General features: G+C 54.1%; 1 protein-coding gene across 1 annotated transcript in view; it reads right to left on the bottom strand.

Annotated features, from left to right (window-relative positions):
* The window catches only part of SDK2 (sidekick cell adhesion molecule 2), a 262157-nt gene that overhangs the window by 112424 nt on the left and 122382 nt on the right, over positions 1–27351 (bottom strand). The window lies entirely within an intron of this gene.

Here is a 27351-nt window from a genome sequence, read left to right as displayed (position 1 = left end):
CACACACACACACACACACACACACACACACACACACACACACACACGGAGGAAACCACTGTTAGTTTCTTAGCTTTTCAGAATTCTTAGGCGAACGCAAGCAAGTGTAAATTCATAAGGTGAAGAACCTCCTGGATGGAAGACGCTTGGCTTTCCCCCAGTCAGAGGGCGCAGGTGGTGGAGAGAGAGCCTTGGGGGCCAGGGTAGAAAGAAAGGGAGACACACAAGAACCCACACTGTCTGCTTTGCTCATCACAGGGGCCCTGATTTAACCTGCGGGACCCCGGTGGCACAGTCCCCTCCTCCGAGATGAAGGGCTGGGCTCACGGTGGGGGGCGCATGACAACAATGCCGGGAGGAGCTGGGACAGATAACTGGAGTTTTAGAGACACAAGACACACAGGGGAGAAAATAACTGCCTAATAAACGTGGCGTGTTCAGCGTACGAGGAAACGCACAACGCCCTTTTTGGTTTGAGTCCTTGAGTGTCACAGTTGATATTTAAAATGATTCTTGCTCACATTAAATAAGATATTTCAATTCCACAGAGCTGTCAGGAGCTGATGTGGGCACCAGAACTCACAGGCACACTCTCCTCGTGTTGTCCTCGTTAATGAGTCAGACGCCAGAGATGGACGTGCAAGGCTCACGGTGGGAGGGGAGCTGAGGGGGAAGGGTGCATGTGCACACGTGTGTACTCCCACCCCTGTGCACGCACATGCACATGTTCATGCACATATGTATGTGTACGCATACACGTGCAACCCATACCCACAAACTTACACACACGTGTGTACTCATGTACACTCATGCACACGTACACACTCATCCGCGTGCACGCACACTCATGCAAGGCACACACTTGGGTATGCACACGCACACGTGTACACTCCTACAAGCCATGCATGCGCACTCCTGCACACACGTGTGCACACACCAACCCACACGAACACACACTCATTCACTCCTGCAAACACAGTCACACCTGTGCACAAGGGCAACACGCCCAGGTGAACACACGTCCCTGGCCGTGCCCATCCGAGGTCACCCAGGTGCACCCAGCCCAGTTCCAGGGCCCTCCCCACTCCTGCCCTCACATGGAGGCCACAGGCCACAGACACTCATTTAGATGCACCCAGGAGAGCGACAGCCACTGCCAGGCAGGTACCCTCCCACCCAAACCTCACCTTCTAGGGTCTAGGTGGCCCTCAGGACACAGATTTCTGAAACAGTGGCCCCCTGGCTTGTCCTAGGGCTTTTCTCTCCAAAGGCCTTGCATGGGGGAGGGGCAGCACTGAGGTCTGGGGGGAACAGAGCTTCTGCAACCAGGCCCCCTCCCTGGGCTCTATGGCTGAGGCATGAGCCCTCTGCCACCTGCCCACCGGGCCTCTGCTCCTCAGTGACCTGTGCTCGGGGAGGGCGGGCAGCAGGGACCGCCCACAAGCACTGCTGTAGGTGTCCCCGTGGATGGCTGGGCAGCTGAGTGCAGGGGGCCCCGGCCTCCTCCCCTCTTCCCACGGGCTTTCAGGCAATGGCGAGGCACCAACTCCAGGACGTGTTTGTGCCCGTGTGTGTGTCTTCAGATGCGCCTCTGCCTACATCAGGGGTACAGCTGCCCCACGAACAGGCCACCGAGGTGCTGGCAGGCTGGACGTGCACGCCATCCTGTGGATTTGCTCTTGCAGAGATTCTTCAGGAAAGAAGACAAAACTCTGTCCAGGGTGATTTAAAGGGGAAAGTACATGTACCAGGTAATAATAATAATAACGTACCATTACATAATTAACATAATTATTAGTAGTGTAAGAAATGTCCCTGTTCTGAGGGCTTTAACATGCATCAACTCAGTTAATCTCACAATACTGCAGGAGACTCATGCTAACAGAGACCTCAGTTTATAGATGAGAACGCTGGGACTCAGAGTGATCAAGTAACTTGCCTCAGGTCACACAGCTAATAAGTACCTAGTAGCCTGGACAGTCCACACAAAGAGAAGACGAACCTCAACTGGACGCATACCTGATAGCTTGGGGTCTCTCCTTGAAGAAGGGTCATTTTGACCATCTACACTCTCCCCCTCACACACAGACAGGCCGTGGATGACAGAGGGAAGAGGGGTGTTTCTGAGAATTTAGTCTAGGGCCTGTTAAAGAGGACGCTATTGTTAAGAGTCACAACCTAGTAACAGCGGAGACCCAGGGGAGGGGCTTGGCTGCTCTGGGTAACTCTTTAGCGGGACTTTTGGCTTTGGAAGGTGGTCAGGTCTGAGGGGGCTCAGGACCGCAGCTAAACTGTCGTGTGTGATGGTCCCCGGAGTGCCGAGTCTTCCCTTGTCAGCAGTGCTGAGGATCCTGAACTCATGGGGGTGGCGGAGGGGAGAGAGAAAGAAAGGGATGGAGGGAGGGAGAGAGAGAGAGAGACATAGAGAGAGACAGAGACAGAGAGACACACAGAAACAGGAAGGGGAGACAGAGAGACAGAGAGGGAGAGAGACAGAGAGGAGAGAGAGGGGAAGGGCCCACCGCCCTGCACAGGGAGTAGATGGGGCCTGAGGACCGCAGGTCCCCCTGGGGGGCTGGCAGGGCAATTCAGGAACCCAGATGTCTGTTCTCTTTTAAGCCGTTTCCATCCTGGGTTGTAAGTCCCCTCCCACACCTTCAGTCAGAGTCCTTTCCGCACACAACCGGCTTCTGCTAACAGGGCTTTGGGGATGGAAGGGAGCCGCCATGCTCCCGCTGGATGAGGGGGTCCTGGGGGGTGCCCAGGAGCAGAGCGGGAGGTGGCAGGTGAGGCCCAGGACAGGTAAGACCGTGCTCAGAGTCCTGGGAAGGCAGGGGGCGCCCTGGGCTCTTCCCCACACAGCGTGCAGACATTTGTGTAGCAAAGAAGGCGAAGGCCCTTGGAAGCCGGCGGCGGGGTGCGGCGCTTGGGCACGCTGGGTGCCCCCCGCCCCTGGGAGGCTGCAGGGTGGGTGGAGGGCTGTACCGCGGTGGACGGAAGGGGGAGGAGCCCCTGCCTCTGATGACAGAACATGGGGGATAAAGTGATGCTGGGTCCAAGATGCGGGTCTACGCACCCCTCCTTTCTGCCTCAACTCACCCCCTCACCGGTGGACAGGGGTGGCAGGAACTTTTCGAGCACTGGGTCCCCCCGGCCACAGTGCAGGGGATGAGCAGAGGCGCAGGGGGCACAGGCCCTGCTGCAGCATCCAGGGGACAGCCGGGCATCGGGCCTCGTAGAGACCCCGCCCCCAGGGAGTACAAAGCTCCCCTTTGGCCCCAACTCTACCAAACTCCCAGTAGTTTCTAATGAAAACAAGCCACTGTCACCTTTCCACGTGCCTCTCCTCAGCCCGCAGGGAACGTCTCTGGTTTCAGCTCGCGTGTTGCATCCAGGAAGCCTTCCTGAATCTCCTCTGGGCTACCCCAGGGTTGCCCCTGCCAGACCTGGTGCACGTGTCACGATTTAATGTTCTATGTACTTGTATGTGTGTCCCTGAGGCCAGGTCTCGTGTATTGGCGTCGCGCTCCTTGAGTATCATTCCTAGAATAACACGTGCTTCAGTGAACACCCTCTGGATGAGTGAATGAAACAGCTGGTACTGAAGGCCAGATCATGCCCCCAAAGGTGTCCACATCCTACATCCCAAAGCCTGGGAATATTTTACCTTACAGGGTATGATGGTTGAATTGGGTACCCCCAGAAGACGTGTTGAAGTCTAACCCCTAATACCTGCGAATGTTACCTTATTTAGAAATAGGGTCTTAGCAGATGTGATCAAGTTCAGATGAGGTCAGGAGGGTGGGCCTTGATCCAATATGAATGGTGTCCTTATAAGAAGAGACACAGACACACAGGGAGAAGGCCATGCGGTGACAGAGGCAGAGATTGGAGGGATGCAACCACAAGCCAAGGATGCCAGGATTACTGCAACACCAGAAGCTGGAAGAGAGGCATGGAATGCATCTCCTCAGAGCCTTCAGAGGCAGCGATCGTGGCCGTATGAGCTTCCAGAAGGAACGCAGCCCTGCTGACACCTTACTCTTAGGACCTCTGAGCTTGAGAACTGTAAGAGAACTCATCTACATTAAGTCACAAAGTTTGCAGTTATTTTTTACAGTGGCAGGTCTCCTCCGGGTGGGGGATGGAGCGGGAGCCACGAAAAGTCTCTGTGACAGTGTGGGAGGGCTGAGTGGGTGGGGGATGAGGACGGATGTGGTCCATTCTCTGCAGACTACCGGAGGGCTGGGGCTGAGCTGCGCTGGATGCAGCACTGCCTGAAGGTGGCTGCTCAGGTGAGACACAGCCTGTGGGCTTGGACGACCACCTTCTGATGGGCGGTTCGTTTCAGGAGTAGAGATGATGCAGGGCCGCCCCTCCCTGCTGCCCCTGTGCTCCCCGCTCAGCCGGGAAAGCCATGAGGCTCCGACTGATCCCGGGGCCCCATAGTCAATGAGAGGGACGACCACTGACACCGAGACGGCCCTGGCTCAGATTGGGGGGGCGGGGGGAGAGTGTCTGCCCGCCCTGTGACCTCTGGTCGATTAACTGCCTTCAGGGAACAAGGAAAAGGACTTCACTAAGGATTTCCATCAGCCGGGAGATCCCAACAGACCTTGGGTGAGACGACAGGGAGGGGGAGGCCTGGGAGGAAGCTGAGGGGCCTGAAAGGGCCCCTCTGCACGGGCGGGGGGTGGGCGGACTGCCGCTGCTGGGGAGTAAGCAGGGTTCCTCCCTCTGATAACAGCCGTCACAGCAGCATCGGATTCTGAGCATACACTTGACAGCCGTTGTCTGGTTCGTTCCCACATTTACCGAGGCAGAGCGCTGGGGGAGGGACTCCTATCCCATAGTAGCCGGGGACCAGGGCTCAGAAAGGTTGAGCAAGTTGCCTGAGGTCACCCAGCTTGAGGGCAGCAACTCGAGATTCAATTGCAGGCCCATCCGACCCCAAACATGTCCCTGCCCCACACCCACCCCCTGGCCTGTCCGGGGGCTCAGCAGAGCTCTCTCCTCACACCCCAGAAACAGATGCCTCACGGGCGCTGCCCAGACCTTGACCTGACCCAGGAGCGCCCCTCAGAGAGATTCGCCTGCTGCCTGAGAGGCCAGGGTAGTGAGGTCTGGGGATCATTTTGCAAAGTGGCAAGTGACACGGGACATCACATTTTATCACAGGGAGCATAGAAGGATGAAGAGACAGAGAAGGCAACACTTGTCCAGGGCGCAATGAGTTAAAACTTACAGAGGTGCCCGTTTGGATTTTTTTAAAAAAATGACTGGGAAGGAAGAAGGCCTGAGTTGGAGGTTATTTTACAAAAATCATAAAGAAAATAAAAAGACAGACAGAAGGGTGAGGGTGGACGTGTCACCTCCCGTTTTGCTCACAATGATGCTCTAGAATCTTCCCCACTGCTCCCTGCTTTCTCCACCTCTGGGGGGCAGGGCGGGGGGAAGCCCTTCCATCTGCTCTCCAGGCTTCAGGGCCCACGGGGCCGCTGTGTCCAGGCTCCTGGCACCTGGCTGAAATTCCACGTGATCCCTTTTCAAGCCATCAGAAAGAAAGCGAATTAAAACAAGGCAATAAAGAGCCTGCATGGAAATCCGGCCTCGTGGAAGCAAGTTGCCTGTGCTTTGTGGCCTAATGGCTTTGCTTACTGCCCGCTCTCCCCAGCCTGCCGTGTGTGTCTGGGTGTCCACGGGAGATGCTGCTTTTAATGACCTCTTAGCCCCAGGGGGAGTGGGCGAGAGAGTAGCCTTTTAATCACACCTGCCCAGGTGCAGAGGCCAAGGAGGCTCTAACCTCCACTGTAGCCGGGGTCCCTGCTGTGAGGGGCCCAGCTTGTTTGGGGGGCACTGGGGCATCTGGGGGTGCATCTGTCCTCATCCCCCACCTACTGACCCCTCCAACACTGTCCAAGTGACTTTTCCTGGCCCTGGCTCCGTCCCCAACCTGGAGGAGACCTGGCTGTATGAGTTTCCTACAGCTGCTGTAACAGATAATCACAAACTTTGTGACTTAAAACAATACAAAGTATTCTCTTACAGTCCCGGAGCTCAGAAGTCCTGAAATCGAGGCAGGGGTGCGTTCGTTTTGGAGCCTTTAGGGGAGGAACCTTTTCCTTGCCCTTCCCAGCTCCAGGAGGCAACCTGCCTTCCTTGTGGCTCCTGGGCCCGCATCACTCCAGCCTCTGCTGTTCTCCTCACATCTCCCTCCCTCACTCTGACTCTGCTGCCTCCCTCTCAAAAGGACCCTTAGGATCACGTTGGGCCCACAGGGTAACTCAGGTAATTTCCCCGGCACAAGGTCCTTCCCGTAACCCCAGCTTTAAAGCCTCTGTTACCATCTGCATGAGTTTGCCAGAGCCAGGTGCCACACACTGGGCATCTTAAAACCTCAGACATTTCTTCTCTCACAGTTCTGGGGGCCAGAAGCCTGAAACCCAGGTGGCAGTGGGCCACGCTCCCTCTGAAAGCTCTAGAGAAGGAGCCTTCCACGCCTCTTCCAGCTTCTGGAGGCTCCAGGAGCTCCTTGGCTTGTGGCCGCATCACTCCCATCTCCGCCTCTGTCTTTACGTGGGCTCCTCCGCTGTGTCTCCGTCTCCACATACCATCTCCTCTCTGTGTCTCTCCTCGTATAAGGACACCATTGCAGTATGATGTCATCTTAACTAATTACACCTGCAATGAGCCCATTTCCAAATATGGTCATATTCTGAGGTCCTGGGGGTTTGGACTTCAACATCTGTTTTGGGGGACAGGAGGAGGGCTGGGGGAGGCTGTGGGGAGTGGAAGGCAGAAAGGCTTTTGGGAGGTGGTCCTGTCCAAGGCAAGACATATAGGGGGAAGGCAAGCCTGGGTGAGGGGTGCCAGGCATGACGAGTAGATATCAGAGAGAGAGAGAGAGAGAGAGAGAGAGATTCCTGGGACCGTGAGGATTTGGGACTTTTCTCCGAAGGACAGTAGGAATTTGCTGAGGGTGTTAAGCAGGGGTGTAAAACAGAGGTTGGCCAACTACGGCCCACGGGCCAAATCTACATCCCATCGCCTGTTGTACGGTAGGCATACTAAGAATAGTTTTTATATTTTTAAATAGTTGAACGAAATCAAAAGGAGAGTCCTGTTGCAGGACAGGTGACAATGATATGAGATTCAAATTTCAGAGTCCGTAAATAAAGCTTTATTGAAACCGAGCCACGCTCATCGTGGATGAATTGACTGTGGCTCCTTCTGCAATACGACCATGGAGTTGAAAAGCTGCAAAGGACCCTACGAGACCGCAAAGCCTAACACAGTCAGTATGTGGCCTTTTACAGAAGAGGGTTTGCCAACACTTGGAGTAAAGTAAGCAGATTTACTCTTTACAAACTCTGCTCCGATTACAGGGTGGATGACGAACTGGAGTTGGTCTAGGCCGTGGAGTGGGAGGACAGATGGGTCTTTGCCATAGACCAGGGTAGAGACAGCGGGGCTGACCAGGGAAGATGGAGCCAGGGAAGGTGGAGAGTGTCTGCCATGTTGGCCTCAGGAGGGAGCTGACTGGGGGGCAGTTTGCACAGGCACAGCTGGCTGAGAAATTGGGGGTAAGCAAGAGAAGAGTGCCAAGATTTGGGCCACCACAGAGCAGAATGGATAACAAGTAGAGAGTGGATGTGGGCAGAAGGAGGGGCTTCATTCTATTAAAGGTGGGAGAGGCCTGAAAATGTCTACAGGTTGGTAGAAAGTTCGAGGGAGAAGTAGAGAGACGGGGTAAGTGATGGATCATACAGATCCTGCAGGAGTTGGGAGGATGGATCATGTGCACAGAGGAAGGACCATTGGAAGAGAAGCCGGGAGCGGGCGTGGTTCACTGAGACAGGGCTCCGGAAGCAGGAGGGATTCCTCACAGTGGCTTCTCGTTCCTCCAGGGAAGGGGGTGAGGGAAGGGGTGTGGGCTGGGTGGTGTGTATGGAGTGAAGGTGGAGGATAAATACGCAGACATGGAAACTCCTGGAAGGCCCAGGTGAGGTGGTACAAACTCTAGTTTGTAATGGCGGCCCCCAAAGGCGCGTGGTATTCTCTAGCAGGGCTCGGTGGCCTTACTTAGGGAGCAAGACGGGTGGAAAGCCAGAGTGACCCAGGGCTGGGGTTCTTCCAGGAAGCCGTAACAGATGGACCACAATGCCAGGGAGCTCAAGATACTGGCAAGATTGAGCCGAGATGATGATGTGACGTGTGGGCTGATTATGGACGATGGGGGCTGAGGGCATGAGGGCAAGAGGCTGGAGCTGGACCAGCGGCACGGGCAGAGCCTGCGGAACCAGGGCAGAGATGCAGGATCCCGAGCCCCAACCCGGCCCTGCTGAGGCCGGATCTGCATTTAAGATGTTCCCAGGGTGGAACCCTCCTACCCTGTTGCTGGGAATGTAAATTGGTGCAGCCACTATGGAGAACAGTATGGAGGTGCCTCAAAAAACTGAAAATAGAGTTGCCATATAATCCAGCAATTCTACTCCTGGGCATATATCTGGACAAAACTGTAATTCGAAAAGATACACGCACCCAGACGTACACAGCCGCACAATTTACGATAGCCAAGACATGGAAGCAAACTAAATGTCCATGAATAGAGAAATGGATAAGGAAGATGTGGTATATATATACACACACACATACACACACACACACACCCACATATATACAGGAATATTAGCCATAAAAAAGAAATCATGCCATTTGCAGCAACATGGATGGACCTAGAGATTGTCATACTAAGTGAAGTAAGTCAGAGAGAGAAAGACAAATACCATATGATGTCACTTATATGTGGAGTCTAAAGTATGATACAAATGAGTTCATTTGAGTTCAAATCAGTTCGGCATCTACGAAACAGAAACACTCACAGACGTAGAGAACAGACTTGTGGTTGCCAAGGGGGAGGTGGGGTGGGGAGGGATGAATTGGGATTTGGGGTGAGCAGATGCAAACTATTACATACAGAATGGAAAAACAAGGTCCTACTGTAGAGCGCAATTCAATATCCTGTGATAAACCATAATGGAAAAGAATATGGAAGAGAATATATATACGTATAACTGGATCACTTCGCTGTGTAGCAGAAATTAACACGGCATTGTAAACCAACTATACTTCAATAAAATAAATTGAAAAAAAAAAAAAGATGTTCCCAGAGTGATTCCTAAGTGCATCGCAGATGGAGACAAGGTCAAGGAGGTGGGTCTAGGACAGGTTCAGTGGGCGATGGGAGGGAGGTTGGGGTGTGTGGCCATAGGGCGGAAAGTCTGAATTTAACGTTTCAGACGTGACCATCCCACGTGAGGACAAGGGCCAGGGTGTGGGCTCCCCAGTCCTCAGTCTCCTCCTCTGTGAGGTGACTCTGATTATTGTCTGATAATGGGACTGACCATAGAGTCCCAAAGAATGACAGTCCTGAAGAACCCCGCTTTGGCCTCGGATTTTCTCTCCGATCCTAGCTGTGCTACTTGCCAATAAGCGAGGGATCTTAGACAAGAGGCCGAACCTCGTTAAGCCGGGGGTACCACTCCTGTGTAACGGGCAAAATAAGGGCGGCTGCTTTCCAGAAAATACGAGTAAGGACAGTTCTGCTCTAAGGCTTGTTTTGAAAACATGCATTTTTTCCAATGCCATTGATATGTCAGGGAACAATCGGCGCATAACTTGAGTTTTGCATCTGCTGTGTGTGCTTCAGTCCGCAAGAAACACTGGGTAAACCCAGAAACCCGCACGCAGCTGAACGGAGCTGCAGAGTTACCACAGTCTGCACACCCGGGAGATCTCAGCTCCCGTTGTGTGACGAGCTCACCCACCCACATCTGGTCTTACAACTCTCCTTTCCATTGCAGACAACCCTCCTTCCACCCTGCAGAATAACTCACCGGCTGCAACCCACCGATGCCCACTTTCACTAGCAAATTTCAGGCCCTTCGAAAAAGGCCAAGTACCATACTTACTGTAGTCTTTACGCATTTCTAAACCGCTGAATGTTCGTGAACCCGAGCAATCGTCCTCATTATTCTCCTCTCTTTTTTTACATACCCCTAATGAAGTTTTTTTAAAAAATAAATGTATTTATTTATTATTTATTTTTGGCTGAGTTGGGTCTTCGTTGCTGTGCGCGGGCTCTCTCTAGTTGCGGCAAGTGGGGGCTACTCTTCGTTGCGGTGCGCGGGCTTCTCAATGCGGTGGCTTCTCTTGTTGCGGAGCACTGACTTCGGTAGTTGTGGAACGCGGGCTTCAGTAGCTGTGGCATGTGGGCTCAGTAGTTGTGATGCACGGGCCTAGCTGCTCCGTGGCAAGTGGGATCTTCCCAGACCAGGGCTCAAACCTGTGTCCCCTGCATTGGCAGGCTGATTCTTAACCACTGCGCCACCAAGGAAGTCCCCCTAATGAAGCTTTTAAGGGTGGCTCCCTCACCCCATTTCCCCCATTAGCCCTGTGGTTTCTACTGCACGATTTTGCACAGCGCGGTGACTTTTGCAAACGTTTTATACCTCATTTTAGCAGAACTGACTGCCCAGTGCTTAGCTCAGGGTCTGACATTCAACATGCACTCAAGAAATGTGTCTTGATGTGTTTGCCATCGTTATTAATCATTTGACCCAGAATGGAGTGCCCACAATGATCCAGGTGCTGCGTTAGGCTCCGGGTGTCAACAGTGATAATAACAACCATAATAATAGCACGACCACCGTCTTCGTGGTATTGGGGTACCCTCAGCTCCTTACATTTAGATGAAATGTTACTGCTGCTGCCATACCTGCTTAGAAAGGCCCTGTTCCCCAGTCCCAGGACCAGTCCCTCATTTCCTTCAGCCAGCCCCCACCCCTTGGACACCTCAGAATCTCAGGGGACAGAAGGGAACAAGGACTTGCTCCTCTCAGGGCAGAAATGACTTTGCCGCGGTCCCTTTAATTACCACAAGGGATAAAAGGTAATTAATACTGAGGAGGGCGGGGCCGACGCGCATCCGGTGGGCACGGAGTGCAGGTGATACTGTGAACCTGCCAAGCTCTGCCCGACCAGCCCGAGCTTCCTGCATGGCTGAGTCCTGCTCCCTGGTCTTCACCGGACTGCCAGTTTCCCCAGGCCAGACGTTTGTGGGATTAATGAATGCTGATAAGGCTGGAGGATGCCCCGGTGTACCCCCGGGTTTCCCCCCAGCTTGCCCAGGCAGGTCGAGGGGAGCTGGGAAGAGGCCCCCCTGGCCGTGCTGCAATGCCTGCTGTTGGCAGCTCGGGCAGGGCGGGGTGTGTGGTGAGCTGCCCATTCCCTTCCCGCCCAGCCCTGGCTCAGGGTCAGAACTGATGTCCTTCCTCTCTACCTGGGGCGAGGCTTCAGGTGGTGCTGCATCTCTCCTTTCCGAGTCCCAAGGCTCAAGCATCCAGGCAGGGAAGGTGTCCACTCCCCGACCAGGCAGGGAAGGTGTCCACTCCCCGAGCCCTCCCCTAGCTCCCGGCTCTGGGTTGCCTCTCCCTTTGGGAGAGTCTTGGCCACACTTCCACTGAAGTCAGAAAACAGGCACCAACAACTACTAGTGTCCAGAGCTGTGCTGGGCGGCTTGGGAGGCAAATGCTCTAGGGTGTGGTGGGCACAGGTGGAGAAGGAGGGTTTTGGACTGTCGGTGTATTTTACTTGCTGTGTGACCTCGGGCAAGTTGCCTAATCTCTGTGCCTCCATTTCCTCAACTACGAAATAGGAGTAATAGTAACAATTATAGTAAATAAACCAGGCAGTTCTAACCACTTTACATATGATAATGCATTTATTCCTCTTTAACTACCCTATGAGGTCAGAATTCATTTTATCCAAATTTGGCAGCTGAAAAAGATGAGGAAAACAAGGCACAGAGAGGCTAAGTAACTTGCCCAAGATCACACAGCCAGTTGGTGGCAGAGCCCCAGGAGGTGGCCCTAGATTCTGTGCTCTTTACCACGACACCATGGTCCCTACCTGAAGGCGCACTGTGAGGATGACATAATACCTGTCACGTGCTTATTAGGACAGGGCCTGGCATGAGGCATGTGGTAAGCGCACGCCAAGAGTTAGCTGCCACTGGGATCATTCACGTTCTTCTTATTCGCTCAGCGTGTCCTGGGGGAAAGGAGTACTGCCCTAAGCCCCCTCTAACAGCCGCCTGATACCAGACCCAACGCTTCTGCTCAGCAAGTTAGCCTGAGCAGCCGTGTCTGAGCTGCGGCTGCACATCCAGCGTCAGCAGGTGACGGAGGCCGCCCCGAGCCCAAGGGTCAGAGCCAGTCCCCCGCTTCTCTGTCCTTCCCGACATCTGCTCAGACCCTGGGCAGGGGGCCCCACAGACAAGCCCACCGGCCCAGACCGTTCTGGCCTCGGTCCAGCGCGACTCACCTCTGACCTCTGCCCATCCTCTCTGGGCTTTCCAAAGTCACCGGCGAAGGTGACTTCAGAGATACTTGGTGGAAGAGCTAGACCAGAACTGCGTTAATGGGGCCCTGGGGACCCGCCTGTGAGCCGCCATCTGGAAAAGGTGATCTGCGCGGGCTGCCGGGCACCGGCCAGACCTCGGTGGAGCTGGGAGCCTGAAGAGTGGGGCCCGAATGCTTTGCAGCCACTCCAGTGTGGATGTGGCGTCCACTCTCCCGTACATCTGGCCTGGCCTCGTGACTTGCCTTCACCCACAGAATGTGGTGGAACATTCCACAGCCCAGGCCTCAGGAGCCTTGCAGCGTCCACGACGGCCCTCTCAGACCACTGCCCCAGACCACCATGCCACAAAGGATGTTAAACCACAGGAAGAGAGACAGGCAGCCCAGCTGTCCCCACCGCGCCCAGCTCCCGCTGACTGCCCGCCGAATGCAACTTCATGAGAGCACGCAGGAGGGACCAGCACAGAAGCGACAAATCACGGCTGTCTAAGTGACTGAGGTTTGGGGTGGTTTTCTAGACGGCAGGAGGTAACTGACCAGAAGCTGTGGCAGAGGCCAGGCTGGGCGTCTCCTGTGGGCATGGTCCCCGCTCTTTCTATGCTCCCTAGGGGTCGAAGGTAAAGGAGTAGCTGCAGTGGCTGGAGCTTCTGGACGTGCCGTACTGTGCGCCGACCTCCAGGGACTGTGCCCGATCTCCTTTGGGGAGACTGTCTTTCTTGGGTACTATTCCCTGTTCTGCAGGCAGGAAGCCCCTCCCTGCTCCCTGCTCACACTGAGCTGTAGAATTCTCCGGCATCTCCCAGCCCCCAGGGGCTGCTCGTTGGAGCTGTAACCCCTGCTCCCAACCCCCCACCCCTCCTCCAAGCCCACCCCCAGGAGGCTTTGCGCCCCAGGGGACTTGGGCAGCTGGCTGGGAGCAGACCTCTTCCTTGGCTAGGGTGGGAAGTTCAGAATCACAGAACCCCCGGCGCCCCATCAGTCAGAAAGCAGAAAGTGGGTCACAGCAGAGACTCCTCCTGGCGGGACAAAGACACAGGGGAGAGACCACCTGAATCCTCCCACACTGAGAAATCCCATGAACGGGCCTGATAGGTCTCCGAGGGGTATGGGTGGGGAGAGGGGAGTCAGGCACCAAGTCAGCCCCCAGGAAGCAGGGGTCATTACCAACTCCCCAGGCATCTGTCTAGACCATTTGCCTGCCTGAGTGCAGAACAGAGTCAAGATTGAATTAGTTTTTGTGTCCTGGCTGAGAGCCAAGGTTGGGGCGGGGTGCCTCCAGGAAGATCTGGGGAAGGGGGAGGAAAGAGAGGGGCTCTCAGGGCAACCTGGCATCTCCAGACCAGCTGTGTGAGGAGGGAGAATGAACATCTCATTTCCATGCATTGAAATCTCCCTCATGACAAACATATGTGCCTCTGCTGCGGACCACCTCCCATCCCTCCCCAAGGACCTTGGTCATCATCACACGTCCACTGTCCTATGTCCATCTTTGCGCATTGGTTACCAGGGACTTTGCGCATTGGTTACCAGGGATTCGGGCCAAGTTTACATATGTCAATTTCGGGTGAGAGATGATCAGACCCTTCCTGATTTGCATGTTAAGCTCCCTTGTGGTAGAAATAAATAGCCTCCGCTCCTCAGAGAGCAGCTTTCCTCAGGAACCGTATCATGAAAGGCAGCGGCGATGCTTCACGTGCGTGATCTGTCTGCACTCTGCGGAGTCTGGGCGGACGTAGCCACCTGTCCCCAGGGCTGCCCGGATCAGAAAGTAGCAGGAGAGGAGGGGGAGAGAGGGTGTGGCTCATGTGTGCACACCTGTGTGTTCTAGACTGTTCCGTGTAGCGGGGCCACCAGCGGGTCTACGTCCCTTGCTCCAGCCCTGATTTGCAGCATGACCCTGGACGCGTCACTTTACCCCCTGGGCCTCAGTGTCTCCATCTATACAATGGGAGGCCTAGTAACATCCTCCTCCAACCACCCAGTGAGCATTAAACTTAGTAACGAGGGCTCACGTGGGCCATGGATGGGCCCCCAGAGCTGTGCCAGTTGCACAAGTGTCAGTGAGGAGACAGGGAGCAGCTCCTCCCTGCCTGCCCCAGCTTCAGGGGGAACCTACGGCTTCAGGGAAATGCCCTCCCTGTCCCACTCCCAAGGGTTCTCAGGGCTGTGAAGCCTCGGAGTGATGTTCTGAACCACGGGGACATCAAGAGGACGCAGCGGATACCCAAGCGGAGAGAAAGGAGCCTGAGACCCAGGGCCTGGGAATGACCCCCACCCCTAGCTTGATGTGTCCCCCGCACATCCTGAGACGTTCAACCTGACGAAGGAAAAATCACTGAATCTAACTGGATCTTGGAGTCTTCGCGTTCGCCCGTACTCGTAGCCCGATGAAATCCAAGCAGTGCTGGATGGAGACTCAGGGGGCCTGGGTGTGAATTCTAACCTTGACATTAACTCATGCCCCGACTCTGGGGCAAGTCATCTTCCTCTCAGGCCATGGTGGCCTGTAAGGTGGCGAGCTTGGCCCGGGGGCCAGGGAGCCATCCTGTGGCTGTGACCCTCGCAAGGCCCCAGGCATGTGTCCCCCGGCCCCCACTGCCCTTTGCTCGAGTCCAGCAAGGTAACACCTACCATCCATCTCCGGCTTCCTCGGCAGTGGGGGGCCCACCCCCTGCCCAAGCCAGGACCCATTAGTGAGAGTGAGGAAACAGGTTGCCACGGAAACCGAGACAGCCAGTGTTTTAGAATCTCTTGCTTCTTTTTTTCCCTCTTTCCCCTCACATTTTGAACTTATTCATCTTAATTGGCATCATTATCGCAACGACACCCTGAGGTCAGGGGAGCCAGCCGTGCCCCTCGCTGCCCACCACCTGCCCTGGTCCTCCGGGGCCTCTCTGCCTCCTGCCCGCCTCTTTCCTGGCTTCTCCTGTCACTCCCCATCAGAGTGGCTGGTCCCCTTGGGTCCAGGAAGGACCTGTCCTAAAGCAAGGGGAGGCCTCCACCCCCGGGAGTGGGATAGGCCAGGCTTTAGGGCCTCAGGACCCTGTCAGGAGGTTTCTTGGGCACCTGTAGGGACCGGGCCAGGGCTGCTCCAGGTAACTGAGACCCCTTCCACCGATGGCCTTAGCCTTCACCAAGGCTTCAAAGAGCGGGACTGCCCAGAGGAGACCAGGCTACAGTACTGACACCTGGGGGAGCTGGTGCCTTCCATCCATGGGGTGAATGAGCGCCGGCCAGGCTCAGAGTCTCTGAGCCTCTGGCCTCGTCTGAGCAATGGAGCTGTCACACCCGCCCCGCGCATCCGCATCCCACACCGAGGACCAAATGCAAATGCAGCATTGACGAAAGCAACTCTGTGCTACAGGAAGTCCAGTCTACTGGGGGCAGGAGAGAACCCAAGAGGGACCAGAGGGTGGCCAGCCACCTCCAGCTTCTCCCTCCCATGCCAGGCCCCTGACGCTGGCTCCAGCTAGGAGGGTCTGGGGCGCACTGCTGCCTCACTCTACATCACCGGTTCTCAGTGGGGGTGACGTAGCCCCCCGCAGGGCACATTTGGAAGCGTCTGGAGACATTTTTGGTTGTCACATTTCGGGGAGGGGACTAGCGGCATCTAGGGGGTCCAGGCCACGGATGCTGCTACACACCCTACAATGCACAACAAAGAATAACCCCGCCCCAAACGTTAAGAACGCCCAGGTCGAGAAACCCCACTCCCGTTACTACCTTCCTCACGGGCAGCACGGGGTGTCCTCGGAGGGTCCCTCAAACTCTGCTCCCACCCCGCTGCTGCGGGCCCCCTTGGGTGCACAGGCGGGGCGAGCAGGGCAACTCCCTGCAGCCTCCCCCCACCCCCGGATCCTTGGGAGCCGGGAGAGGGGCTTCCGGGTCAGGGAGAGGACAGCACGCTCGGCGGGGGGCCTCTTCCTCCTCTCGGTCCGCCTTCCCCACCCCTCCCGGAGGGTTACGACCTTTCTAACCTCGTTAACTTTTTTTTTTTTGTGGTACGAGGGCCTCTCACTGTCGTGGCCTCTCCCGTTGCGGAGCACAGGCTCCGAACGCGCAGGCTCAGCGGCCACGGCTCACGGGCCCAGCCGCTCCGCGGCACGTGGGATCCTCCCGGACCGGGGCACGAACCCGTGTCCCCTGCATCGGCAGGCGGACTCCCAACCACTGTGCCACCAGGGAAGCCCTAAACTCGTTAACTTTTAATTACTACCTTCCCTCTGCCTCAGTAAGCTGGCTCCATGCCATGGACATCTCTATTAAAATTCAATTTATGCTTCATCATAACTAATTCCTGCACTTCAGCTTTCTCACCAGCAGCCTTCAATTTTCAGACAAGATGTCCAAACTCACGGTCAAATTGGAGTCAATTCGACCCCAAAGCGGTTGCATATAGACAGATGGGATCTGGCTTTGTTGAGGAAGAAGAGCCCAGGCTTCCCAGGAGGGTGGGGATGAGGCCGGGGCCAGAAAGAGTAAGGTGGGGAGAGAGGTAGACAGGATTCGGGATTTATTTGGTGGCTTTCAGGCCACCCTTTCCACTTACAGAGCCGTCGATGACCAGACACATGGACCTTCTCCACCCCTGGGAGGTAGCTACTCGTTTTATTGTTCCCATTTAACAGACTGGGCAACTGAGGCAGGGATGAAGTAGTTTGCCCAAAGGCATACGGTGAGTCGGGGTGGGGACTGAGATTGCTATTGAGGGGATGCTGATGCTGAACCTTGGAGTATCAGGTAGAAGCAGTGTGTAAGGACAGCACAGGTGGAGGAGAGAGGTGAGCAAAAGCACAGCGATGTTTAATAACAGAGACCATCAGGAAATCTGTCCTTCATCCCATTAGTGCACGGGGTGGGCGAGAGAAGAGGCTGGAAAGAGAGGCAGGACCAGGTTACACGGGGTCTCGAGCGCCCCGACCCAAATCCTCCAAAGACCACCCACCACCTGCAGGATGCAGCTCAGAACGTTCTCCCTGGCATTCATGGTTCTTCCTCCGCCATCCCGTGCTGGCTGTGCCTCCCCGGCTCCCAAGGCGGCACCGGGCATCAGCCGGTCACCACCATCACACTCCTCCCGACGTCCGCTTCTTCACTCCTGTTTTGCCTTGAGGATCCCCTAGGCTCAGTGCCTCCTTCACTGGCTCCTCAACTTGCCCATCCCCACTCTCCTTAGGTCACCGGACATCCGTGTCCCTAAATCTAGCGGAGAGTTGCTAGCATCCACAGCAGTTGACACGGTTGACCACCTGGTCCTTCTCGAAACACCCTCTTTCCTTCCATAACAACCCAGTCTCCGTTTCCTTCCTCCGTCTTGGCCTCTTGGCCTCATTGTGCTGGGCTGGCTGTCACCTCCTTTCTTTTGTCTGCCTTCTGAGACCCCAGCGCTCTCTCCCCTGTGCTGGGTCCGCTCCCTCCCCCTCCCCATGGCTGTCATGGTCACGTGGACTCCTAAATCAAGACCGTCAGCTCAGGCTTTTCTTCTCATCCACTTGCCTGTTGGCCATCTCGACCTGATGTCTGGCCAACCACCCACCACCACGCACAGCGACGTCCCGCAAAGCCCCTGCTCTTCCGGTGCCTCCTTCCTCAATCGCCTCACCTTCCTCCCTTTACTGGCCATGCCCAGCTGATGGAGTCTCACCAATTCCATCTCCTACAGAAGTCTCAGACCCATGCATTCCTCCCATCTCCACTGTCACCAAGATGGTGCAAGCCATCAGCCGTTCCCACCGTGACTGAGAGCCCAGCTCCTAACCGTTCTCCTCCTGTCCACTTCCCACTCAGCTGCTGGGCTAAATATTTTTTAAATGGATATCCGATTGTGTCCCTTCCCTGTGAACAACCATTCAAGGGCTCCACACAGCTTTTCACAGAAGATAAGAGCACCTCAAGACAGAGAACAAGCCCCACCTTGGTCGGCCCGTCCACTTCTCCAGCATCCTGCCCTCCCTGAGCCCCCCCGCCTCGACGTGTGTACGCGCCGCTCCCTGGGCAACCCGCCCGCCCGCCGCCAGCCCCGGCTAACTCTGAGCATCCAGGTCTCAGCTGCCTCACTAATGTCTTCTCTGGCCTGTGCTTTCCCTCAACAGCACTTATCAAAACTGGAGTCCCGTGAATTCCCTGGCGGTCCAGTGGTTAGGGCGCCGTGCTTCCGCTGCAGGGGGCAGGGGTTCGATTCCTGGTCTGGGAACTAGGATCCCGCGTGCTGGGCAGCGCGGCCAAGAAAAAACTCTCAAAAAACAAAAAAACAACAAAAAAACTGGAGTTCATTAATACCTGTAGAATTATTAAAATCTGCTTCCCCTCTGGACTGTATGATCTACGAGGGCAGAGGTCTTCCTGTCTTATTGAGCACAAGGTCATCAGCACCCAGCACCTGCTGCACCAGGAGAGCTGCCCCCCGTTCACTGCCTGGCCCCACCCAAGGGCTCTTCCCTTCTCCGTTCAAGCTCCACGACTTCCAGAGGCTGCCCGAAACCTCTCTAGGATACTCTCTTGGCCTCCAGCACCTGCTGTGGCTCCTCGGTCCAGGCGCTTACGGGTCATGAGTGCACACCTTGCCCCTTGGCTGGAACCAACATTTCTAAAGGGCAGCAGGAAGGGGGGCTTTGGGGGGGAGGGTCTGGCACTGCCTTTGGTCTTGTCCTCCTTGCCTAGCTCTGTGCCAGGCAGGCAGAAGGTCCTAAATCTCCGCCTGGTGAACGAATCAGCATCTTCTGATGCTTCTTCTTTTTTTTTTTTTTTTGCGGTACACGGGCCTCTCACTGCTGTGGCCTCTCCCGTTGCGGAGCACAGGCTCTGGACGCGCAGGCTCAGCGGCCATGGCTCACGGGCCCAGCCGCTCCGCGGCACGTGGGATCTTCCCGGACCGGGGCACGAACCCATGTCCGCTGCATCGGCAGGCGGACTCTCGACCACTGCGCCACCAGGGAAGCCCAATCCTGATGTTTCTTCATCAGGCTTGGAGGGAGAAGACCTGGCCCATCTTAGTCCTATGACTTTGGGCCCTGGGTGGGGAGCTGAACCAGGAAGATGCCTCCCTCACGTCTCTTCCCTTAGGAGTTGCTGATGTCCAGGGATTGAGAACAAGAACCTAGGTGAAAGTGGCCCTCGCGGACCAAGCATGGGGTGGAGAGGCAATGGGAGAGGCCACAACAGTGAGAGGCCCGTGTACCGCAAAAAAAAAAAAAAAAAAGAGTTAACGTATGTGAAGCACTTAAAGCAGGGCTGGGCCGTGCTAAGTTCCATATGTTGGCCGTGAATAGTTCCTCTGCTGTGGTTTAGAAGGCTAGCTGGGGCCCTGCCCAGAAAGCTGGGCCCTGGCAGTGTCACTGCCCTGGCAGAGGACAAGCACGGCAAGGCAGCTCGGAGCAGGGGGCGGGACACAGGCTTGGGGTCTGAACGATCCTGGGTGAAACCTGGCTCTCCAGATTTGGCTGTGTGACCTTGGGCAAGTCGCTGGACCTCTCTGAACTGTGATTCCTAGCTAAGAAGCAGAGATAATAATAGCACCAATGTCCCAGAACTGCTGTGGGGAAGAGCGTGGCTTGGTTCCTGGCACCCATGTGGCATGTGCCCTCTGGAAAGCCCACCAGCCTCTGCCTCCCTGGCCTCTGCTGCCTGCTCTCACTTCTAAGGGAGGCCAGAGGAGAAGGCAGAGACAAAGCAGCTGGCACTGGAGTTTCTTTCTTTCTTTTTTTTTTTTCCCGTACGTGGGCCTCTCACTGTTGTGGCCTCTCCTGTTGCGGAGCACAGGCTCTGGACACGCAGGCTCAGCGGCCATGGCTCACGGGCCCAACTGCTCCGCGGCACGTGGGATCCTCCTGAACCGGGGCATGAACTCGTGTCCCCTGCATCGGCAGGCGGCCTCTCAACCACTGCGCCACCAGGCAAGCCCTGGAGTTTCTTTTCATCCTCTCCTCTGAAGGATTTCAAAGGTTGCAGCTGCTCTGCAGGGGTCCCCTATTTTGTGACCACAGCCAGGGCCATCTCACGCGTGGGTCTCTGCCTCGACTGGGCTTTCTTCTCCCCACCACCAAGCCTGTGCCCCTCCCAGATGCTACAGCTCCACCATAAACGATGTCAGGCTGGCAGCAGGGCTGAGGACACAGCGGGGGCCAGCCAGACGCCCGGCCTGGCTCACCTGAGCTTCCCGTCCACACACCTGCCCGCCTCCACACCCAGCAGGGCCCATCTGGGGCCTCGGAGGATGGACTCAGCCTCATCTGGTCTCACACCCACACGCTTGCCCCCCAGAGGGTCTGAGGGGCCCTCGGCTTCTTGTCTCTTGGGCCAGAGAACGACACACAGTGACAAAAGTGGGACAGAAGGAACCCAATCGGGAACCTGTGTGCATCTGTGCAGAAAGGACAAAACGCACTCAGGTGACAGGCCTCTTGGAGCTGCCACTTGCTCCCTGGATGAGCCCAGCCACATTCTGGAACTCCTGTGAGCTTCGTTTGCAAAATGAGGGTAATAACACTTCCTAGTGTTGCTGTGAAATGATGTATATTAAGTTCTTGAAACCGAGTGAGTCTGGATAAACAGTTTTTCTATGGATACGCGTGCCTGATTGCGTGTGGGAATCTGTGTGTGTGTGTGTGGTCTGCCTAGCTGATTTGTTTTTCCTATTTGATTTTAAGTGTGAGAATAATTATGGCAGAAGGCGTTACCCAGGTGGGACAAAATAATCTGGTTGAAGACTCTGCCAGGACATGGTCACAAGGACGGGAGGTTAATGTCCATCCCCCTTCCTCCCCTACAGCCACTGCCTGACCTGCCATTTCTTGAGCTGGGGGGATAGTCCCAATGCACGCAGCCCTGGCTGGTGACATGGATGCAAACGGAGGCTGACCTGATTCAACCTGGAGAGATGCCCCCCCCCATGGGAGGGAAGGGGGGTGGTGGGAGAGGCTCCAGAGGCAACAGAGAGGACCTGACCTTTATGTGAGTTACTGACCCACAGAGTCAGGAAGTCACGCAAACACATCTATGTGCTTTGCACGCTCATAACCATTAAATGTGTATATGAGACTTAAAGAAGCATATATATAACCAGAGCCCTGGGACCCCTTGGAGGAAGGTGTGCTCACCCGCACAAGAGATTTCTGGCGGCTTTGTTATTTGCCCCATTATTCTATCACGATGATACCCTGTATAATCCTAACAGGTACCCTTTATTTCATGTCTGTTGCACCCGGGACTGGATTTGTCCCATAGCATCTCATTTAATCCTCACGATAACCCTCTAAAGTAGGCGTTACCGTGCCCAGTTCCAAAGTGAGAAAACAAATTCAGGGTGGCTAAGTATTTCTGCCCTAAGTCACAGAGCTAGTAAGCGGTAGGAGTGTGATTGTATTCACGCGGGCCTAACCCAGGCTATTTCCACTCTGCCCCCATGGATGGATTCGGACCCACAAACTCCCCAGGGTCACAGGTACTCAGAAGGAGGCACTGGCTTTCCTTCTTGTAGATTTCTCTCTCTCACACACACATACACACACCCCTGGCCCATTCTGGTACAGATCCCACTGAGAATAAACACCCTTGGAGACTGAATGGGAATGCAAACTTCTTCCTTTGGAGACGGCGTGGGAAACAGTTAAATTTACAGCAGTGTTTCCAATCTTCTTTTCACTCAACCTGCTGAGTCAATTCAGCCATCTTTCTGCCTGAAAATTGGATATTATCACTCGACTAAAAACCTGGAGTTTGATAAAAAAAACAAAAACAAAAACCTGGGGTTTGGATGAGATAGGAAGTCCTCAGCAAAAAGCAGTGGTGAGACACCATAATGAGAAGCTGCTGACCAATCTCCTACATGATGGGATTTTCAGTAGGCATTCATTCAAAAGGGGAAACGAATATTTTGTTGAGGCAAAAAGCAAGAAAGTGCTAGAAATCCATTGGGGACATGTCAAAAGGACTCAAGATCCAGCTTGAAGAAGCTCCATTGGCCAACTCTGGGTTACTACGAGCGTCCAAATAATGATGGGAATGGATTAAATTAGGGAAAATTAAATAGAAAAAATTATCCTTGAGTTTGTACTGATGCTAAATTATTTTAAAGGGGATGAGAAAGGAAAAATCTCTTTCAAGAAAGAATGCCAACTGGGCTTCCCTGGTGGTGCGGTGGTTAAGAATCTGCCTGCCAATGCAAGGGACACGGGTTCGAGCCCTGGCCCAGGAAGATACCACATTCTGTGGAGCAACTAAGCCCTTGTGCCACAGCTACTGAGCCTGCACTCTAGAGCCCGCGAGCCACAACTACTGAGCCCACGTGCCACAATGACTGAAACCTGTGCGCCTAGAGCTCGTGCTCCACAACAAGAGAAGCCACGGCAATGAGAAGCCCACACACTGCAACAAAGAGTAGCCCCTGCTCACCACAACTAGAGACAAGCCCACGCACAGCAATAAAGACCCAACACAGCCAAAAATAAATGAAAGAAAGAAAGAAAAGAAAGGAAAGAAAGAAAGAAAGAAAGCGAGCCAACTAATATAAGTAAAAGGAATGATGGAAAATCTGCTTATCACAACCACCTTGGTAATAATAATTGATTCAGGTAAGACTCATCAATGACTATTAAAGCACTGGGTGGGAAATTCCTGGGGAGGAGAATATTCACAGAGTCTCAAGTTATCATTCAAAGGAGAGATGATACGTCGATACCTGGGCAAGGGAGAAATCTAGTAAACATCACCTTGACCAGTTGGTAAGACCCACCATCACCGATAATGGTACAAACTGACTTAGGGTGCTTGTAACTGTGAAGCGTTGAAATGGATGTATATCTACGTAATATTCTTGGAGGACATCTTGCAAAACTGGCTGAACCCTCAAAAATGTCAATGCCGTGAAAGATAGGAAATAAAAATGAGCAATAGTTCTAGATTTAAGGAGTCTAAAGAGTCATGACAACTGAATCCAATGTGTGGTCCTTGATCAGATCCTGTACTGAACAGCAACAGTAAAAATGTCCACAAAGGATATAATTGGGACACATGGAGAAATTTCAATGTGGACTGTGTGTCAGACAGCAGTATTTTATCAATGTGCAATTTCCTGAGTGTGAAAATTGTGTGGTAGTTCTGTAGGAAAATGCCTTGCTTTTAGGAAATTCTACTTAGGGGTGAAGTGACGTGATGTCTGCAACTAACTCTTAAATAATTCAGAAAAAAAGATGCGTGCATCTACGTGTGCATAGAATGAGCAAGAGAGAGTACAAATGATACAAAATATTAACAACTGGGGAATGGTAAAAAGGTATACAGGTGTTTACGGTACTATCTTATAATTCTTCCAAGATTTGAAAAATTTCAAAATTAAAAAAAAAGAAAGGAAGGAAGGAAAAATACCTGCTATGAGCCAGGCCCTCACAGGAGGCAGGGGTGGTAAAGTGGACACAGGGGGTACTGTCTGCCCCACCACCCTTTTCCCTTCTCCTGCTAAGAGCTCTCACCCTCCTCTCCACCACGTGGCTCTAGTGTGGGAGCTGCTGCGCAATGTCCTATGGCTCGGAGTAGACACATGATGCAGGCCTGGCCAATCACAGCACTCCATGCTGCTTCCCATTGGGATTGGTCAGGGCGGATCCAAGCTGGACCAATCAGAATCCTTCCCTGGGACTTTCTACATGGAACTCCTATGGCGAAATTCCTTCTACTCTGAAATCATGTGGCTGTGAGCCTGTGATTCCCAAACTTCTCAGTGTCGCTCACTGCATGAGAATGAAGTCTGAACCCAGAGGTGGGCACAGCTGAGCAGCCCAGAGGGGAGAGGGCCTGGCAGTATCAAGTTCTTGGTTCTGAGATTCCTGGAACCTCCAGGAACCTGAGATCCCTGGAACCTCCAAGGTGCCTGAGGCTCTCACTTCATTCTGTGGTTTATTTGCAGGCTCTCATGTAAATAATTAGAAGGCAAAGTATAGTGGGATGTATTATGGACAGTCACAAAGGGCAGAGAGAGGCAGAAATGAGTGTGTGTGTGTTTGAGAGAGAGAGGGAGAGAGATTTATTGAGAACACGTATGTGTACTATCAGGAAAAGCTTTCCAAAAGAGCTGGAACCCTGCAGGAGAGAGACAGAAGATTCTGAAAGGGGCAATATTCCAAGTGGAGGGGACGGGACAGTTTGGACAAAGGCAGAAAAAAGGGCATGTGGAAGGAACTGTCCTGGGACCTGTGGTGTGAGGGTCCTGTTTGGTGGGAATGTGTTACCTCAGATGGGAACAGCAAGAGCTAAAGCAGGTGCTGTCAGGAGCAGAACATGAAGAGTTCTGAAGGCCACACTGAGGAGTGTAGATCTTTCCCTGTGAGCACAGCTCGTTTTTTAAAAAAATTAATTTAATGTATTCATATTTGGCTGTGTTGGGTCTTCGTTGTGGTGCGCGGGCTTCTCATTGCAGTGGCTTCTCTTTGTTGTGGAGCACGGGCTCTAGGCGCGTGGGCTTCAGTAGTTGTGGCACGTGGGCTCAGTAGTTGTGGCCCGCAGGCTCTAGAGCACAGGCTCAGTAGTTGCGGCGCACGGGCTTAGTTGCTCCGCGGCCTGTGGGATCTTCCCGGACCAGGGCTCGAACCCGTGTCTCCTGCACTGGCAGGCGGATGCGCCACCAGGGAAGCCCACAGCATATTTTTGATTAGAGGAAAATCCTGATTGACTTGTCCTCGGGCACACGGCAGGCACACACTGCAACGAAGAGTAGCCCCTGCTCACCGCAACTACAGAAAGCCCACGCACAGCAATAAAGACCCAACACAGCCAAAAATAAATGAAAGAAAGAAAGAAAAGAAAAGAAGCCCCTGCTGTAACAGCCAGCCTTCCTGGGGATGAGGAGGCAGGAGGATGAGTTTCCCGAATGGATGTCCATTTACGTCTCCCTGAATAACTTCCACCCAACTAAGCTCTGAAAGGGAGATTTGTTTTCTAGAACGTGCAGAGCACAGTTAGCAGAAAGACACTTAGGATACACACGGAGGAGGCAATGGCTTCAGTCTTTCTGCAACGGGAGGCAGTGTGGGGGATGGTAAAGCATTCTAGTTCTGTAGTTATGTGACTTATTTGTGAAGCCCAACTCAACAACTTGACCTTGGGTGGACTGTTTCATCTCCCTAAACCTCAGTCTGCTCGTCTGTAGAATGGAGAAAACACTGGAACCTACTCGTGGGATTGCTGGCAGGATTACACAAGATGCTCTCAGAGCGCCCATCATGCCGTCTGCCAGGTGATAAATTCTTTCTCATTGCCGATGACTTACCATCATTACCATCAACAACAGCTGCGCCCTGACAACCGTTCGGATGCCTCCAGGGACAGATTGCTGTGTCCCGAGGAAGCCCATTCCATCGCTGGGCAAGTCTGAACCTGAGGCTGAGCCAGAATCTGCTTCTGCGTAAAGCCCACCCCATGTCCCTGCAGCTTCAGGCACCAAAAGAATGGCTGTGAAACAGATCAAGAACCAACTCTCCTCCTCCTCCTGGGTCCTGCCTCCAGCTCAAGACAAGGGCGAGGGCACCATTAAGAGTGTGGTGTGCCATCAGCGTGTTCCTGGGGAGCCCATTCAGGCATGTTCAGCATCCAGGCGGCTGCAGGGGCTTTTCATGGACACGATCAAAACTGCCCAGGGTGCCAGACAGCATTTAGGAAGGGCTCTGGGCCCCAGCTGAAAACCATCACGGGGACCACCCTGGGAGGCTCCCTGGAGAACCGAGGCCCAGAGTGGCCAGCCCTGGAGGACCTCCTGCATCCTGGTCCAGGTCTCTCACCATCCACAGAGGGGAGGGTGGTCGTCCTGCCCCAGCCTCTCCTGCCCCCTCCTTTGCCAAACTGGCCACTCCCACCAAAACCAAGCAGAACCTCGTGGGGCTCCTAGGCACCAAAGTCTTTCTGTGTCCCCCATTTCTTGTATGTAGGGAATAGCCTTCAGCCTCCATGACCTTCCCTGAGTCCCAAAGGGCAGATCAGAACAGTTGCTAATCAGGGAAGGGAGGGGATGCAGAGACAAGGGAGGAGCAGTCAAGAAACAACAGTGCAGCCTTGGGACAGGTCCTGGTCCCTCCTCAAGGGATACACACAACAGTATCTTTGAGCTCTTTACAGAACTAAAACCCCCGACAAATGGAAGATGAACTATTTGATGAATCATTCTTCATTTCAGAGAGAAGGTCACAGTTCGATAACATCAAGAACCACAGAAGCTCATCAAGAGGCCACCTGAGGAGCCTCCCTGGTGGCGCAGTGGTTGAGAATCCGCCTGCCAATGCAGGGGACACGGGTTCGAGCCCTGGTCCGGGAAGATCCCACATGCCACGGAGCAACTAAGCCCGTGCGCCACAACTACTGAGCCCGCGTGCCACAACTACTGAAGCCCGCAGGCCTACAGCCCGAGCTCCGCAACAAGAGAAGCCACCGCAGTGAGAAGCCCGCGCACCGCAATGAAGAGTAGCCCCCGCTCGCTGCAACTAGACAAAGCCGCACGCAGCAACAAAGACCCAATGCAGCCAAAAATAAATAATAAATAAATTTATATTAAAAAAAAAAGAGACCACCTGAGGCCAGATTAAAGGAGTGCAGGCCCTGCATACACCCTAATCTTATCAGTAACCCCACCCTTGAACTATTGCTGTAAAACTCCTCACCAAATCATCACAGGTTGGGACACAGTTTTTGAGGGCATGAGCCCACTGTGTCCCCCTTTGCCTGGCAAAGCAATTAAGCTATTCTTTTCTACTTCACCCCAAACTCTGTGTCTGAGATTTGGCACTGGTGCACAGAGGCCGAATTTTCGGCTCTCATCACCATCCCATCCAGGCCAGGGCTGGGACAGAAGGAACCCGGGCATGGGGGTCACTCCAAACTCTGGCCTCCCTGCTTCATGAAGAAAAGGATGGTTTTCTGGAAAGGACCTGATTCTCAAGCAATTAAATCC

This window comes from Monodon monoceros, unplaced genomic scaffold, assembly GCF_005190385.1.
Source record: "Monodon monoceros isolate NGI ecotype Baffin Bay Population unplaced genomic scaffold, NGI_Narwhal_1 Super_Scaffold_9, whole genome shotgun sequence".
Lineage (NCBI taxonomy): Eukaryota > Metazoa > Chordata > Mammalia > Artiodactyla > Monodontidae > Monodon > Monodon monoceros.
This window is presented reverse-complemented; position numbering and strand designations above follow the sequence as displayed.